A 19,502-nucleotide genomic window follows, 5' to 3' on the forward strand; every position below is an offset into this window, starting at 1 on the left:
CTTATGTATGTAATTCTGCACACCTGCAAGTTCTTGGAACATTTCTTTAACCTTTAAGAAACACACCATCAGACAAGCAATATATTGTGTGTGTCAGCATGTTATTCTAAAACATTTAATATGAACTTTATTATTTGTAAATCTTGTTTCTTCATATGAGAAAGTTCTGTGTTATTCAGCAAATTCTTTACCTGACATTTCCACAGTTAGTTTTACATCTATGAAACCCACTAATTTTGGACAATGCCTTTTTGTTTTCAAAATCAGTTCAGTCAGTAATAATTCACCAAATTTTAAATAAAGCTACCTTTTGAACCATGAAAGAACACAAGAAATTTGAGCCTTGTTTAAGAGGCAAAAATAATTGAAACTGTGCGTTAAGAATGGCAAGTCATTCATAACTCTACATCACACAATTAAAAGCTAAGCTAGACTATTTATAGCTAAGCACTGTCAAGAGCAATATGTGTTGATGAGAGAACCTGACTGTTAGTACATTCCTAGATTAGGTGCATGCTAATAAGGCCTGTGCAAAGCAATAAAAGCGTTGAAGATTTAAGATAATATTTAGAAGCCAGAAAACTTGTTTAGATTGCTTAGGTAGAAAAAATGGAAAATTAAAGACAAAAGGAGATAAAGTAGGTAAAATTTTCACTTTCTAATTATTTGTAAAGCAATTCTGTTTTCTATAGATATTTAAAACATGCTGACTGGTAATACTTTTAAAATTTACTTCTAATAATCAATGATAATATTAATTATAATAATTATTAGCATTTTATATTAGTAATTAAATAGTAATATATTAAAAACACTGTTAAATAATAACGAGTACATTGTAGTGTACATTTTCTTGAAGGTATTTTTTTTAAACAAAGGAAAGAAAAACACTTTTCAGAAGGGTTTAGTTGGGAACTGAATCACTTCTGCAGTACAGAAGATTCCGAAGACAGTGGGATGCGGCTTTGCAAGACTGTATGGATCAGTCTGGGAATCTGATGTGCTTTTGTGTCAGAAGATCAATTAGTGTTCTGGTCATCACTTTTATTCAGAAACAATTCCTTAGTATGCAAAGGAGAGAGAGATTCTAAATTATCAGCATTCCCGTAGAATAACACTGTATTTCTACAGGATGAAAGATCAACATAAAAATTAAAGTTTTTTTCTCTTATATATATATTAATTAATTTTATTATTATTATTTTTTTTTTAGGTAAATGTATGTGTTTTAGGTTTTGTATGTTACAACATGCATCCTTATCATGTGCTCCCTGCTGCCTCCTGTAGCACAGCGTAACAGTCTGTTTTCCCTATATTTGGAACCGAAAGTAAAACTGTACTTAAAATTGGCACTGCAGGGCCAAATAATATTGCTGTTCTCTTAACAAGAGGCGTGCTTGTATCTAGAGCTGAGTCTGCCTACAATCTAGGGAGGGACAGAAAAGTGTTCTAGTTCTTCAGACCGGATGCAGAACTTCAGCTGAGATATTTCGGAGAAGGATGTTGTGGATAGATACATATCTCAGATTCGAATACCTTTGTGTTTCAGGATGCATTCAGAATTTGGGTGTTGCCTTGTGCTAGTGCCATTTTTAAACTTCCTTTGGGGAAAAGCAATGACTTAGTTCGAGGTTTTGGTAAGTGAAATAAAGAGAATGCGTAACTTTTAAAAGACATGGAAAAAGACAAATAAAGCTATGTTTGTAGAGAGGATATTATGCATGGAATTCATGGAAAGAGGATATGAAATTTGGAAGGCTCTAACCACAGTTTCTACAGCCCATAAACCACAACATTTTCTTTATGCATTCAAAGATACAGCCAAAAGACAGTCACTGTGCAGTCCACTCTCCCCCTGCACCAGGTTGCTTTCTCAAAGAGAAACCAGCATGAAGTTACGCATCAAGAACGGCAGTTTTATGGCTCACCCTGAACAGTTGGATCAGGTACAAAAGGATGGGGATGGGTGATTGACCAAAAAACTGCCAGGAAGTCCAAAAACTGCCGGGCATGCCTTGCACATTGTCCTAAGTTTACTGGTCAGGGATCTGAGTGACTCAGCAGGCTCTTTTGCCTGCCTTCATCTTCTCACTCTGTATGCACATAACTGTGATGCCTAAATTACAGTCACCTATCTCCTAGCTCCTAACTGCAATACTTCATGAACATACTGTGAACACTCCCTCCCTATGTAGTCAGTAGAGAGGCAGCCACAGGATTTCAGTGTTAGGACACCAGCGTGTTATTTCAGACTATCCACAGTGTCCAAAGTTAGGCAGGTAAAGGTAAGCATGCTTAACTAGGAAACTGTTATTCCTGCTTGTTTCACATCCCCCTCCTTGTCCCAAGAAGTTAGATATATTTCCCCTAAAATTTGTCATGATTTTGGCAACACAGATTTTTTTTCTACTCTGACCCATTTTTTTTCTTTCATTAAGTTTGTCTACAGGAAGATGGTCATATACAAAAGGTTTAATTTGTATTCTTGATATTCTATTGCTAAGAAGATGGTTATACTGCGAATGAAGATTGCTTTATATTAAAATGTGTTTCATTACGTAATTTAATTGATAGGTTTGGTATCTCACACGGCAACTCCCAAGAAAAGAGGATATTTTAACTTACTATACTATGCATAAACACTTTCCAAGCATGGATGATAATTGCTCATCATTATGTCTGAAGCAATGGTCTTTTGGCAGAAACTTAATGACTGTTATTCCATTGGGCAAGATAAGGCTTTGGTATTCACTTAGTGAATTATTGTCTTAATTCTTTGTGTCTGGATGATCACGGACAATGTTATTAATAATAGATTGGAAATGAAGAATAAGAGGGACTATTCATCAGAGACCATATCCAAAGGACATACCAACTCTGGCTTGCTGGACTGATTGTTTTCTACAAGTGGTAGTGTCATTTGTACAGCAGATGCCTAATAGCAGCTGCTGAAGAGTGACTGAATTACATTGTTCTAAGGTAGATGTATGCATCTTGCTGCCTTTGCAAATTGTAAAAATAAATTTATAGAATACAAGTACATTTTCATAGATGAAATTCCTTTCAGGCAACTGAAGATTTGATATGACTAGTCATTACATGACTAACTATTCCTTGCTTTCCAAATGCTGATAAATTGGAATAGAGAACAATGTGTTGTAGTAGATAACATGAGGAGAAAGACTTTAAAAAGTCTTGGAAGTAGTTGTATCAGGAAGAGCTCCTCTATCATGCACCTAGTGGACATAGTTATGGTTCCTGATTTTTCTGAAGGGGAGAGGTTTTTCTTCCTCTTTTGAAGTACATTAAAATAGTTGACCTTTTATATACCTGGTATTTGCTGGGCAGTGGCTGCTGTTGTTCTGCAAACAGCATAATTTTCTCCAAGACATAACCATTTATGAGGAACTCACAGGAGGATTATGTCTTACAGGAGGAGTACGTCTCACAGGAGGAGACATTTGGAGTAGGCACAGGCAAGTCATAAAACTGGCATGCTGCAGGAATACCCCATTTACAACATCTCTTTAAGCAGTCCTGTAAACCATTTTTCATTGTCCTGGAGACAAACTGCAAGTTGGGGTGGGATGTAAAACAGCAGATGGCATGTGATGCCATTTGGGCACGTGCTGGGTATGTTGGTCATATTGAAGCAGAAGATCCGAGGTGCTGCAGTTGCCACTGCTTGTCAGGGGCTAATTTCAATACAGGGGCTGGGAAAATATGGGCTACAATGCAATACTGTTACCTCTTTACAGCTTGTACAGAGGTCACCAAGAAACTGCATCTGCAGGTGGGATAGGTTGGTAGGAGAGTTTGTAGTGCTGTATCGCCAGTGAAATCCAGGCCCTTTGGTAAGATCAGCAATATGGCCTCACCACTAAGAAGACTAATGGTATTCTTGTGTGCATTAGGCAAAGTATTGCCAGCAGCTCAAGAGAGGTGCTTCTTCCCCTCTAGTCAGCATTGGTGAGGCTGCACCTGGAGAACCGTGTCCAGTTCTGTGCCCCCAAGTACAAGAGAAGCATGGACGTACTGGAAAGAATCCAATGGAGGGCCACCAAGACGATCAAGGGGCTGGAGCAGCTCTCCGGTTAGAACAGGCTGAGAGATCTGGGGCTGTTCATGCTGGAGAAGAGAAAGCTCAGAGGGGATCTCATCAATGTGCATAAATACCTGAAGGGAAGGTGCAAAGAGGATGGAGCCAGGCTGTTGTCAGTGGTGCCCAGTGTCAGGACAAGAGGCAATGGGCACAAAGTGGAACACAAATAGTTCCCTCTCAATACCAGGAAGCACTTCTCCTACTGAGTGGGTGATGGCGCACTGGCCATGTGGTCAATTTCCAAAACCTTTTCATCTGATCCCAGGTATGAGGGGATCGAGGTCATGCAACATCTTTCTTGTGACATGATAGATCAATAATATTTCTACTCAGAGTCAAGAACAAACAATTTTTATTTTTAACACTGGGAAACAGACAGCTTTCCATTTGACCTTAAAGTTCATTGGAAGGAAAATAAATGATAAGCTTGCACTTTGTCAAGCATTTGTTGCTGAAAAGGTCTTTGTTATCAAGATTTGTGAGTCAAAATAATGGATTAAACTATGCTAGAGCATTTTAACAAGGAAACATAATAATACCATCCATATGCAAGAATGTGGATCCCTCCTTTCTATCATAAATATCTATTAAAGTTTTACATTTATTTTTTATATATTACATTTATTATATTGCAATTTCTTAAAGTAATTACCTTTTGTCTCTGGTCATTCAATATTCAATGAATACTGAATTTCAATATTCACCTGTATGTCTGGGGAGAACAGAAGGTATATATAGATTTTTACTAGGGAGGAGTATATTCCCTCCATAGTGGTACTAGCTAACAAGATATGGGGAGGAAGGACTATTCTCCAGCTCTTTTCAACTCCTTCCAATCAAATATGGCCATCTGAAACTCTAAGGAGTCCATCAACACTTACATTCAGAAGATCGAGGGGTTCTAATTATAACCAGTTATTCACCACAGACATGGATGACAAGGAGGAGAAAATGAGATCTCAGTGTGCACCTTCTGTTTTTTATTCACCTGCAGTGAGCGTCAGAGATAACTGGCTTCTATTGATTGCATATGGCACCACTATCTCTGGATACTGGGAAAAAGTAATGTGAACAGATTTGTGTAACTGATTTGTTCTAAATTTGGTACTCACTTCTGAATTAAAGCCTCAGTACACAAACCTGCATGTACAAACTCTCTCGAGTTATTACATTTCTGTCAAGAATTAAGCCTGGTGCTCAGGAAAAATTACACAGTAGCTGGAGAGGAATAAAAAAACCAACAGGACAGAAGTGCATAATAGGAAAAAATGAAGACACAAAAAAAGAACTGGTTGTTGGTGAGGTTAAGGGAATAGGGCTCTCTGGCTTAACCCAGCTGGCCTGGGGGAAAAGAAAAATAGGATAAATAAAAATACGCAGGAAAGAAGCATTGCCAATTAAGTTTTAATGTGATTTGGGCAAGAAAGTAGAAATGTTTAATAAAGATCTAATTAAACTTGAGTGTGTTAACTGGCAGGGGCAAAGATACATAAGGGGGGAGTTCTTAAAGAACTAGCACATATATATACTGGTCTCAACAATGTCATTTCTCCAAGCAGAATTTCAGAACATGACACTAATTCCAACAGTACTTCCATTTCCTAGACCAGTTTTTCTTCCCATTTTTGAATCTCTGCACACTTTAATAGCTTCAGAAATGTCGCAGAGGGATAGTTAAATTGTTCAGTAGTTAAACTTGCAGGCAGTACTTAGGAGAGATTTGCAAGATGGGAGAAAGTGAGAAAAACAAAAAGTTCTGCATAAAGAAAATAAAAATAGCAACAGAAATCAAAGTATGCTTTAGAGAAAGCAGTTCTTTATGACTGCAGCAAGTGATGTAGCTTTGCTGTGCTATGAGGTTAAGACAGGCCATTGTGCATTGTCTGAAAAGGACTTGACATATGATTGTTGCCTAAGCAGAACAGATTGCCTTACTATAGCTTACAGGGATGGGAAGAATCACAGAATTGTAGGGGTTGGAAAGGATCTCCAGAGATCATCGGGTCCAACCCCCCTGCCAAAGCAGGTTCCCTAGAGCAGGTTGCCCAGGTAGGCATCCAGACGGGCCTTGAATATCTCCAGAGAAGGAGACTCCACAACCTCCCTGGGCAGCCTGTTCCAGTGCTCCGTCACCCTTACCATGAAGAAGTTCTTTCACATGTTGGTGCGGAACTTCCTGTGATCCATTTTTTGGCCATTGCCCCTTGTCATGTCCTCACAAACCGCTGAAAAGAGGTTGGCCAAATCCCTCTGTCTCCCACACTTAAGGTATTTGTAAACATTAATAAGATCCCTGGTCTCTCAGCCTTTCTTCATAGGGAAGATGCTCCAGGCCCCGTATCACCTTTGTGGCCCTCCGCTGGACTCTTTCCAGGAGACCCCTGTCTTTTTTGTACCAGGGAGCCCAGAACTGGACACAGTACTCCAGGTGAGGCCTGACCAGGGCAGAGTAGAAGGGGAGGATCACCTCTCTTGACTTGCTGGCCACGCTCCTTTTAATGCACCCCAGGATGCCATCGGCCTTCTTGGCCACCAGGGCACACTGCTGGCTCATGGTCAACCTGTCGTCCACCAGGACCCCCAGGTTCTTCTCCACAGAGCTCCTCTCCAGCAGGTCGTTCCCCCAGCCTGTACTGATACGTGCGGTTGTTCCTTCCCAGGTGCAGGACTCTACACTTGCTCTTGTTAAACTTCATTTGGTTTCTTCCTGCCCATCTCTCCAGCCTGTCCAGGTCTTGCTGAATGGCAGCACAGCCTTCTGGTGTGTCAGCCACTCCTCCCAGCTTTGGGTCATTGGCATACTTGCTGAGGGTAGACACTATTCCCTCATCAAGGTTGTCGATGAAGATGAACAAGACCGGATCCAGCACTGACCCCTGGGGAACGCCGCTAGTCACAGGTCTCCAGCTGGAGAAGATGGCCTTCTGACAAACTTGAGGGTGATGGGGGCCAGACATGCTTATCAAATTTCCTTGAGATTTTACTAAAGAAATGATGTCACCAAAGTGACTACTCCAAACTTTAGACTAGTGCAGATTTCTGTGGGTAGGCAGAATATTGGATGCTTTGGGACAGAGAAGTTCTCCTTCTGTCCTTTACTTAGTTTGACTAGTGCTCATCTGAGAAATTGCTCATTAGTGAGTATTAACACTGGCTTGGATGTCCCTTCTATTCAGCTGTAATGGGGTTGCTCCCTGTGATACAGAGATTTTGGTATGCTGCTTGCAGGCTCCGAAACATTCTTCACATTGAATAACGTATATAACAGATGTTGCCTTTACGAAAACATCATATGATATTGACAAATTAATTTTTATTTTATTTTTTTATTAAAAACAATTGAAAATATCAGATGACTAGGATGCACTTGGTAGACTAGACATTTGCATTGGCAGAGAGTAAAGCATACTCTCCAACCAGAAAGTGCCAGCACTTTGGCGTGCAGCCAGTCAACTTATTTGCACTACTCACAGTTATGGGATCAGAGCAGTTCACAGGAATATTTCAGAGTTTATAAATCTATATTCCAGCTACTGCCTTAGCAGGATGTTCCCTGTGTTCACTGTCATAGGACCAGATATGCCTAACCTACACTTTTGAAGACAAAATGATGCCAGTGCAATTTCATATATTCTCATCACTGGTGTCTGTTGGAGCCATTGGTCTGCAGTGGCTTTGACTGTGCCCCATGTGCAGGGTTGCATAAAGCTGGTGGGAACGTGATCATATGTTCAGCTGCTCTTGATGCATTTTTCCCACCTTAAATTCATGACAGTAAAAAAATAATCCACATGGTGGCCAGGTGGAATGAACTTTAAACCTTCCATGTGCCATTTTAGCTGTTTCTATGACAAATAGCTTGTCACTGTTTCCCATATGACTCTATATGATATAGAAAATGATTAAAGAAAGCATACGAAGAAACAATTTTACCTGAAAGTGAAAAATAAGATGGCTATGAATGTTAGAGCTCCTTTTCAGGGGGGAAAATAGTACGATAAAAGCATTTAGAATGTAATTTGTGAAGTGAACCCAAGTCGAAGGGTATTCTTTGGGAAACAACTCAAAACATTGCCCTAGCTTATTGCTCAGGACACATTGCTAAACGTTTTTAGTGTGACAGTAACAGATCCTTTGTTATTAGCATACACATGAGCAAAGTATGATCACTTCAACCTGGGAGATAATTAACAGGAGCAGAAAACAGCATATCCAAAAGCTGGTCCCTCTCTGCTGTATTGTGTGATCCCTTCTGGGAGGCATAGGATGCAGTAATATCAACAAGTATTAAGCTAAGGCTTAATCTCAAGCCTCAGGCTCTGCCACCCTCTGCATTGCTCTATAAATCATCCTTTCTTCTTAGCAGAGCTTGGTTGGGTATTAAGGATGTGTTTATGTTTAAGCTTCAAAGTCAGCACTTGCTGATACAATTAACTAATCTACATCTCTCCAAGCTAAAGCTGGTTGTTTATTTTTATATAGAACAATTTTTCATCTGAAAGTGCTGATTTATCAAAACTGAAGTGTTTTGTGGGAAGATGTTTTAGCAAAAAGTGAACAGATCTGTCTGCTGAGGAGGCATGTGTGAGAAGCTGCCAGTTTGACTAAGCAAGGGGCTAGTGGTAAGCTGAGAGCATGCAGCCCTGGAGCCAAGCGTGTGGCTCCTTGCAAGCTCAGCTCCTCTGTTCCCTGTTTTTAAGTATCTCACCTCAGGGCTGCCAGGAACCAACACTTAGAAAGGTAAAAACACAAGAAGGTCTGGACATTTGAAAGCCATGATCTCAGATTTTCTTTGCTGTGACAACCTGAGTTTGCATTTGACTGGAAAGTGGTTTTTCTACATTGTCAGCAAACAAAAATCCAGTTTCTAGACATTCATATCTGCAAATGTATGTATGCAGCATTAGCAAGCTGTCTTCACTGGATTTCTTAAACCCTACCTGTTTCAAACATGAAAATATAGGTTTTGAGACACATAGCACCAGTCACCAAGGGACAATGCTAAGACAGCAGCATGGTATGAACTAGCCAAATAGAAATCCCATGTTGCAGCTACACCACTTTCAGAAAGGAGTCTAAGAATGCATGCATAAATAGATGCCATTATCAGCAATACTGAGGTAAATACAGACCCCTGTCCTGCTCCCTCCAGCTCTGGGCTGCTGCATTTAGGACTTGCAGTTTCACCTCATGTTTGCCTTTGGACAAAGCACAAACAGAGCATCTGCTCTGGTCCCCTGAATAGTGACTCTAAAGATCTAGAGTCAGAATCTGTGAAGTAACTACTCTCAATTCCCTGAACAAGCTTGCTATTGAACAAGCTTGCTATTGAACAGGCTCCTTTGTTCTTACCCAGCAAGAGTACTCATCTCTCTAATTTGCTTGGCAGCCAAACCACAACCTCCTACTATTCAACTTACTCTGAAACCATAACGCATTGATTTGGATAGTGTTTTATAGTGAGGAGTGATATAAAAGATGAGAGACACTGACAAAGGCAACCTAAGTACTCATCTACATAATTACATTGGTATAATTATACTGCTAAGATAATACCTGTATAACACACCCCAGACAAGTGTCTTTTTTTTTTCCTGTAGCTTTATACCTGTTTTAAAGCAATGTGATGATATAAGTCCTGTCCTAGTATTGTGTTTGCTAGGACTTGAAACTTTTAGTATTTAGGTATTCTGATTAGGAAAGAATGAAACTTTGGTTGATACAGAACAGAACAATGCCTCCTCTCAGATCTGGCCTCCAGGGTCTACCTACAAGCACTTTCCATAGCATTCAGCTAAGTCTGCTTTCTTAGTACCTATATTCAAGCAACAAGTATCAGAAGGGAGCTGCTCACTTTCCTAAGGCTTCTGGCCATTGGTTTACTCTAATCTCATATTGCTTTCCCAGTCTCTACACACACATTTGAAAAGTCTGCCAGGATTATCAGCCATTCCTTGAAGTATGCTGGGAAATCGTGTCTGAATTTTTATTCCTCATCAGCCAAAATATGTTGTTTTGTACAGTGGCAAATTGGGAAGGAATGCGAGAGAAGCACACGTAAAGAATTGTAGTAGTGCACAGTACACATTCCTGGTTTCTGATAATCCACACTTTATGGATTTCTAAAGCCAGAGTTTGCATCATACCAGTGTTTAAAATGAGCAGTATTCATTTCTTTTTATGAGCCTTGAGGGCTGTTTGGAGAAGCAGAAGAATATATATATACATTTTGGGCAAGATTTTGTTTCTTTAATAGGAATAAAAATTTCCATAGGCTGTGTCAGGCCATAAGGTTCTTTTCTCAAGCAGGATTTTGGAAAGCATTTATTCAGGAAATATCTTATAGTCCTTTAAGGTTAATCATATATGGAATTTAATGCTGACATAGCAGGAGCTGGAATGAACCACTTAGTTTCAAAGGTGAATTTTAGATTTTAGAATTCCCTTTTCTATCTTCCTGATAATTAAGTGATTCACTTTTATCTTGCCATGATACTCTTACATCTGTGTAAGTGTGGTTATTACTGGGCTTTTGCAGCTGAAATATTGCCAAGTTGTATCCAAATTCGTGTTTAATTTGGGATAATGAAACCACGTTTCTGCATTTTGCTCACTAGTGAGAGATATTTGACTCCCAAATTATAAAACAGTTGGACATATTTGACTATTTTAGTATCACCTATTTTCCCTTTTCTATCTTTCAATGCAAATAACCTTTTAAAAGAAAGCCAATGCTGTGAATGACATGTAACAACATGTGAACTTTGCACTAGAGGTAAATACAATGTGGTTGTATTTTCATAGCTGTGAGAGAATCATCTAAAAAGGTTAGACTGAACTACTATTTCTTTTTGGTTTGAATACATAAAATAGATCAGTACACAGTCAGTGGACATCATCCATTTTGGCCTTAGACCTGTCGGGCCACATCCAGAGCTAACTGACATGCTTTCCTCCACCTTCTTGTACCTGTCTACTGAGACAGGGGAGTCCAGTTGTTGACTACAGAAACCAAACAGTGTTACTTAAAACTCCTCGCCATGAAGAACTGGAAGTTAAAGCATGTGGTGGCCTACTTTGACACTGACGTTCAGCATGCTGTCATTATTTTTCTTGTCACCCTTACGTGGTGGTTGTGATATGACCTAATGTACAGAGCAATTGTGTTTCTTTGTTTTGTGCTCTTCCCCCTGTCTCTCACCTGCTGTCTCTGGTTTTATATTTAAATTTTCATCTCCCTGGCTAGGACAAATGCTGTCACTCACTGTGGAGGAACAGGGAGGGAGTCGGCCTGCAGTGTCTAGGAGCCCTTCACTGGTAAATTCTGGGTAGAAATGGGAATAGGTTTTGATCTCTACAGTTAATTAGTAACATGATTAACATTTTGCCCAAATGTTAGTACTGCAAATGCACTATTTGCTCCCCATCTTTCTACAATTTATCAAATTAGAGGTTCAAAGCCATACTGTGCAGTGAAGGACAGCACCTTAGCCACACCGAGGAGCACGGTGCAGTCTGGACAACTGGGCCCTGCAGCTGGCCAGCTAAAGGCACCTCATGTTTTTAGCACACAAAAACCCAGACTGGATTAATTCTGTGTGACCACAACGGGAAAACAAAACAAAACAAATAAATTCATGACAAAATATTAAACTGAAAACTTAGTCTAGCTCTAATTCATTTTTGAAAGCTTCACGTCTCTATGCGAAAAGCGCTTTCAAGCCGGCATTTTGGCACTCCCTTAGCAGGGATTGTACTGGCGTACGGAGGACATCTTGTGGTCAGTCTGGAAAACTCGTCCTCTGCCAGCACACTTTCAATCTTCAGCTTCCTCGAGGAAGCAAGATACCCTGCCAATAAATTCTGAATCCACTGCATGTTTTCAGCCATGTTTAACTGGGAGGAACAGGCTCCCGTGATGCGGTGGCCTTTTGCGTTTGTTGAAGTGAGGCCAGTAGGAGCAAAGGGCAGCCCCAGCATGCTGGCGGAGGTGGCTGTTGGGAGAGTTTGCTCCCTGCCCCGAGTACCTCCTGGTCCTCCTGTGGAGCCAGGGTTTTTGTCAGGTGGCAGTTGTGTGTGGAGAGTTTCTGTTTCCAGCCGGGGTTGGGGAGATAGAGGTGCTCAGGGCTGCTGAAAAATCACATTTCTGTGAGCGGTGTGCATTACTGGGGAGGGGGGTGTATGTGTGTGTTATTCTCTCTTTAACATACAACTCGGAGACCCATCTGTCTGCCCTGAACAAATTGTCACCTTGGGGGGAGCATTTTGTGTCAGTCTGCTCCAAGAGAGGCACACAGTCATAAAGCTTGTGTCAGGAAAAGGGATTAAAAAACTGCCTTCTAAATAAATGTAACCAAGGCAGGAGAGTGGGACAAAGCCTCTGAAGCTGGATAGTGTTAGCGTTCATTATTCAAAGCCTGATTAGTGGGTTTACGACTGTGAACTGAGAGCGGGGCCTGCAGCGTGGGACAGCAGTGAATGGAGGCCTTGTTACAGGCTGGCCTTGCAGGGCACTGAGGCGAGGGAGGAAGCCCCAGGCAGGCCAAACTGGGCCAGGCCGACCAGGCCCATTCACATGCCAGAGCAGCAACCAGCGGCAGGAGGCTGCCAGGATTCCCTAAAAACACACACGGAGGGCTGAGCAGCGAAGCCCTGGGTCTGGCTGATTACAAAGCAGGATTGGAGCTAATGGTGTCACCAGTCTTCTGCGTTCCTCCTGCCGTCCTCACACCAAACTGCATCAGGCACTTGGCAGCATCAGGCACATGAAATAAAAAGCAATAATTTGTCATGGGTGGGGTTGCCATGTGTCTGCCTCTGCAGAAGGAGGTTCGCAGGTACTGTTGCTGCTTATGTCAGGCATGCTGAACATGTGCTGCACGGACATTGTGCAGGAACCGTCACAGTACATACATTGTGGGGAATTCACCAAGATTTCTGCTAACAGCCTTCATTTTGGATCAGTGTGCAACACTGTGCCACCAATTCAGTCAAACCAGACACATGGAAATCCAAAACAAATGTAGCAAATCCTCCAAATCCACTGGGTAAGCATCTCTAGAGGGAAAAGGGGAATTTGGGGAAGTACAGATGTCAGTTAATCAGGGCTACAGAAGGATGGAGGACAAGAGCAAAATGGAGGAAGGTAGTGAAAAGCATGCTGGGCTTATCATGGAGTATGTAAATGAAAGCCTGGCTTTGTCTTTTAAAAGGTATTAACTAAATCTGCACTTAAGATTATGTATGTTTTCTCCCTGATCTTCATATGCCCTTTTGGGTCAAGAACTATCTGCTTTGTGTTTGTGCAAGGTCTACCACAAGGAGGCTGATTTTTATCTATTTTATATCTGCTTCTACAACTGGACTGATTAGCTGCCACATTTTGACTCTCTAGTGCAGACAGGTGAGATCAGCCATGTGAAAGACATGCTGATTAAACTTGGTAATTGTGCTTTTTATGGATCTGACAAAAACAAATGTCGAAAAAACATAGACCCTTGTGTTTTATCTCAGTTTAATTCTGCATATAGGGCAAGCAGATGTACACTTGACTGCTTTAATCACTGCACTCAAACATTTATTTTCATATCAGCTTACTATAATAGGGGTAAGACTGTTGGGATGGTGCTCTAATAGGACTTCTGTTGTCCAAAAGTGTTTTGTTTAGAGTTCTGCCCTTCAGTCCTGCCATAAAGCTCTTTGCTGCAAATGCCATTTTTGGGAGGACTTTCACTGTACTGTGACCATCTTTTATTTCAGTGAGTACTACCATCTCACTGTTTTCTTGCTCTCACCTGTGCCAGCTTGTGTGTTACCATCTTATGATGTAATCACCTGAGCATCTACTTTTCATATGATTGTACAATACCTAATGCAACAAAGTCCCGAGGCTACAGGTACTACCACAGTAGGGCAGAATTAGAGTGGCCTTGTGGCCATGAATTTTGCCAACATGAAGTACTGTAAGCAGCACATCCAGCTCCTTCTGCATTGTGTTTCCAAGGATTCTCTCTAGAAATCGTAAGCCACAGTCTTGTGATGGACATTGCTTCTGCCTGTGATACCACCTGGAAACTTTCCGTTGTTTCAGCTTAAAATAACTTGAACCTTTCTTTGGAATTCTGTACAGATGTAGTTCAGCTGCTGAAGAAAAAGGAAATGTTATTAATCTGGATAGAAAAATATACACAATAATACCAATGAAAAGAAAATTTCAATTTAGCCTACTTCCATCAAGGATTTAGTTTCAGTAAATAGAACCAGCTTAAGGGAGACAAACAAGATTTGCCTCTGATATCAGTATGCCTACAGGAACATGAGCAATTTTGTTTTATTTGTGCAAATTCTTTGATTTCCATTTTTTTCTTTTTTTATATCATAACAATTTTCTTCTGTTACAACTCTTCATGACACTGAAATGTAATATTTTTGTGTTCTGTCTTTGATCTTTAAACAGTAAGTTTTCAGTTGGAATTTTAAAATTAGGATCTTTTTGCTTATTTTGGAGGTGGAAAAATTATTCCACTAACGAGCTCTTTGGTCTTAATTTCAGTCCTAGTCCGCTACATTTATCATTCAGTAGACTGCTTTAAAAAAAAAAAAAAAAGTGTTCTTTTCTTCATAATCAGAGACAATTTAATTTCCAGGACTGTTCAGGACTGTTCTCCACATCTCTCCCCTCCTTTTCCTTTTTTTTTTTTTTTCCCCTCGTGTTTTCTGTATTCTAAACCATTTCATTTCAGTCTGCATTTTGCTTCTAGGGCACGTTGTGCACATTTCTCTCCTCAGAGTGAGGTAATGTATGTTTCATTATGAGGCAAAGTAAGAGTAATCCGCAGGTGATCTTTTGCCAAGGCAAAAAGGAGCTAGAACCATAAAAGCCAGAAAACATAGGAACTATTGCAAATGTGAAAACAGAACCAAACTGGAATGAAACAAGCACTATTTCAGTTGCAGAGAACTGCATTGTCTCTGATTGCCTGTTATTGCCTGACACTAACACACAGTGCATATCTATCAATATTCTTATGTTTAATGCATATCCAATCATATATGCAGCAGAAAATATACTTGTTTTGCACAATCATGGACCAAAATGTATCTTTAGGTATACCTGATATCCTGTTAAGTTCAGACATGGCTTTCCTTACATCTTGCACATTTGCGCTAATGGGAATATGTGACATTTGACAGTTCTGTTGCAACCATTGTATCACAGATTCTGTGTTTTGTAGTAGTTTGGCTTATGAATCAAAACTAGACAGCTTAAAAATACCTGCAGCATATGGTCATATGCAGTTTGAGTCTATGTGCTTTCACAGGAAAAATGGTGTTTCATACTGTACTGCTAATGCCCTACAGATAAAGAATTCGCTACACTGATTTAGCTCACCTTTAACCTTACTTCTGTTATATCTGTCCTATAGCCTTTGCCACTCTTCACTACCACGATACTGCAAGAGTCCAAAGTGAAAAGAGATGTTAGCACTGTGGCAGCTGTAGCTGCTCTGGTTGTTTCAGAAGCATTGCCTGTGGATGTCTGCCTTGCCCATCTGACATGGCAGCAGCCGTACCCGTAGCATAAGTGGGCACAATGTAGCTCAGGTGTGTTATGCCTGGGTTCATAGCCTACTACATCACTTTGCACTGTTTTAATAAAACATCAGGAATAGCTGTTATTACCAGAGTTTGACATGCAGTGTCTGAGAGACGGAAAACAGTTGTTTCTGATGCCTCACTTTTGGGAAAAAATCGCCCAGAAACTGATGGGATAGGGATCTGAGAGAATTAAACTCTCCATATACAGGGGAGCTCTTTGGTGTATTTAAACTGGCACAGTGTTTTTTGAAAAGTGTTTGCCACTGCTGCTGATCCCAGAGTACTGCCCACATGGGTACTGACAGACGGAGTTGACCAGCTGACCAGGCTCTTCCCATTCCTTGGCGATGCTAATGATGTGTCATCAAAACTGTCTGAGACTGTTTTGCAACAAGCCACTGCACTTTAATACATTTGCTTTATTTCTCTGTATAAAAAAAATTGATTTTTGAAATCAAAGCTTGCAGGCTATTCCCCCATAATGTAAATGAATCACTTTGGTATTCCTTTTTAGATGAATCCAGCAGTTGTGATAATGACATTTTTAAAGTGGCTGCTGCCTAATGCTGTGTAATTATTTTTAATAACGATTGATCCATAAAATAAAATTCATACCATTCTTAATACACAGTCTAACTAGAAGCAGTGATGGGGTTTGTGCAGAGCATGCAAATCAAGAAGTGTCTGAGTCCCTGTTTCATAGGGCGTTTCAAGCCCCGGCTGGTCTAAAAGTAGGTATTCTACTTCAGCTTCAGGAGTATTTCAGTTGTTTTCAGCAGTAGAGAATTTCGTCTATGACCCAAACAGCAGTTAGACTCCATAGCATGTTATAAAAAATAAAAAGTAAAACAGTATTATGTGTGGATACTTGATGGTTTGTCCTATACAATGAATGAAAGGAAGTCAAGAAGAACAGAGACAGTGCTGGGAACCCCCTTGTTTATACCAGGGATGTTCTCTGTGATAAAGTAAACTGCTGTTCTGGATGGATTTTCAGTTGTAGGATCTCAGGCTAGTGTAACATACAGTCAAAAAAAGACTAAATTGTGGGACATTTTATAAGTGAAATGAAATGTATGCATAACTTTTTATTTATAAGTTGTCTTTGTTTTTACAAAGACATACTTTACTCACTTGTTCAAATACATATTGTTCAAATACTCATATACAGGGCATACCTGAAGGTAGCTATTATTAAAGACAATACAAAGAGGACAGGATGAGGGAGAAGAAAAAGACTTCTCTTTGGTCTTGAGTGAATATGATTCCAATGTAATAAATTTCTAAGTAAGCAGTATCTTTTTTCCTGTGAAGTGGAGGAAGAGAGCATTACTTTAGACCCTGTGATATATTCGTGGCATTTGCTATGGCATGGTGTATATGTAGAGATTTTGTTAAGCAGCATTGTTTGGCCACTGGGACAGTAATCTAGGCCAATTCCTGCCTATTACTGTAATATTATTCAGCTTGTGTCTTTTCACAAAATCTGAGAATATCTTTTCTTTGTTGTTGCTCTTTGATGGAAGTTCCATTCTCCTAGAGTCCAAAGTTCAGCTGAATGCAGGCATAGGTATTATTTTTAATTTATGCATCGGCTGTTTTAAACCCTTTTAAAAGGCATTGTACATTAACTCTAATTTGGTACCTACAGTTCTTATCAACAGTTGTATTTTAGAAGCAGCCCATTCTACATGAGTTCAACAAACTGTTTTTGAGAGCTGATAGGTGCATTGGGTTACAAAGGCTTTCCTGGATTATGACATTCCCTTGCATTAGGATGTGAACTGCTTTCAGCAGGCTGCCAGTTAAAAGGGATCGTATCAGTTGTGACCTACTGAGTAAGCGTGGGACCCAGCCCTTTGTTAGCACACAGACGCTAATACCTGGAAGGTGAAAGCACTTAAGTGACATTGCCAGTAGAAAAAAATTTTTTTTTGGTTTGTTGTTTTTGGTTTGTTTGTTTGTTCTTCTCTTCTAGAGGTATAACAAAAGGAAGTTAATGCATTGGGTGGAACATGTTGCATCTCTGACATTACCGCCATTCCTCCTCTGTGTGCCTGTGTGGACACTTTCCTTACCCAGGGACCTTAATCCTGGAGAGCTCCACTCCAGCCTTGGTCCTGCTGTGCTGGGGCACTTGCCTAAAGCACAGTCTCTACAGCTGAAAGTAGTGCCTGCATCTGTAAATTGGGGCTTTTTACCAACTAGAGAGCCAGCCTGACTTGGGAAACTGAGGATCTAAGATCAATGAGATGAAGTTTAGGAGGAGGAAATGTAGATGATGATGCAAAATCAAGCACAAAATGGCTGATACCTGGCAAGATAGCAGAATTGCAGAACAGGGTCTGGGGCTTCTACTGAACCACAAACTGAAAATAATCTGGCAGTGAGATACTGTTGCATAGCAAATCAATCTCCCTCTGGGATGTATTAACAAGAGTGTCACAGAACTGAGAAGAATTTACTCTTTGCAGTGCTGGTGTGACAGCATTTGGAGAGGTCAGAGTGCCATGCTTTGAAAGGAAGACATTCCAAAAAAGAGCAGTGAAAATAGTCAGAGGTGTTTAAAAAACATTATCTGTAAGAAATGAAAGAGGAAAGGATTTGTTGCCTTCAGAAAAGAGATAACTGTAATTGGGGAGAGGTAATTCCGATAGCCTTTCAACCCTGCAAAATTTAAAAGATTATTATAAGAGGACAGTGACCCATCTGTGCTCAACAGCACAGTCTTGGGAAAATAGCAGCTGAAGTTTCATCAAGCATTACCTTAGCTAAATATTTAGGAAAAAAAATCAAACTATAAATATGTTTATGTTCTGGAACAGGCTTCTGAAGGATGTTTTATTTTGTACCAACATTTTTCAGGGAAGGCCATATAAATGCATTTCTCTTCATAGTGGGAGACTGAATGTCATCAGGTCCTTTCCAAGCCTACAGCAGGAATACCAGGAAGGACTGCAGGGCTACCTGTGTGACAAAATCCTCTTCGAACTCCAAGGCTACATCAGTGGATGGCGTTATCAGGTCTTCCTGCTGACATGGGCCATTGCACTGTGTGCAGGATTACCTTCATGCTATAATGTTTTAATACCCTTGTTGGTTGTAAGTATATTTTGAACTCTCAGGTCAGTTCGTGTGAGAAGCACAGCGTACACAGAGCTGCTTGCAAGACACCCCACTCCTCTCCGAGGCACAGCAGTACTCCCCTGTATCTGCTTTCATAGGATCATGACATGGGACTGTGGGATCTGCAACAGACCTGTGAAAATTGGAACCATTGTAAATGTAACCTTTGCTTGTCCAGTGTGTCTGTGGTCTAACTCCTTTGAAATCCTGCATCTATTTTCCTACCTCCTGGGCTGTGTCTGAAGTAAATAGAGATGAGCTGAAGGACTTAATGCTGGTGGCCTGGAAGGCAAATAATTCTGTGCCTGGGACTGTAACCAGGCAGCTAGCCAATATCAACTTCAGTAAATCAGCAACACTCACTGCTCTCAGCAAAAACCACTTCTTTCTGTAAAAGAGCACATTCTTGGAAAACTACACTCAAAAACCCACTTAGGAACTTTCCAGACAATTACTTTACATTTCTTTGGCTTTTAACTCCCTCCCCCATTTGGTTACAAAATTTGGGCTGCTCAAAAGACTGCTGTAGCAATCACAGCAGGAAAACTCAACACCACTACAAATCTGTGCATAGATCTTTTTGGCTTAATACACTTTTTTCTTTCCCTTTTTTTTTTTTTTTTTTTGAACTGGGGACAGTATGCAGTATGAGTATGCAGTAATGTTTTGATGGAAC

At 40.4% G+C, this 19,502-nt stretch overlaps 1 long non-coding RNA gene across 1 annotated transcript; it reads left to right on the top strand.

Annotated features, from left to right (window-relative positions):
• Positions 1-492: 492 nt before the first annotated feature.
• LOC310892860 lies at positions 493-19,431 on the top strand. The gene is made up of 2 exons (XR_014578526.1): positions 493-638; positions 18,566-19,431. It is a non-coding gene; the product is annotated as an uncharacterized lncRNA (long non-coding RNA).
• Positions 19,432-19,502: the final 71 nt, after the last annotated feature.

The sequence above is a fragment of the Anser anser genome (genome assembly GCF_964211835.1).
Source record: "Anser anser genome assembly, chromosome: 1".
Classification (NCBI taxonomy): domain Eukaryota; kingdom Metazoa; phylum Chordata; class Aves; order Anseriformes; family Anatidae; genus Anser; species Anser anser.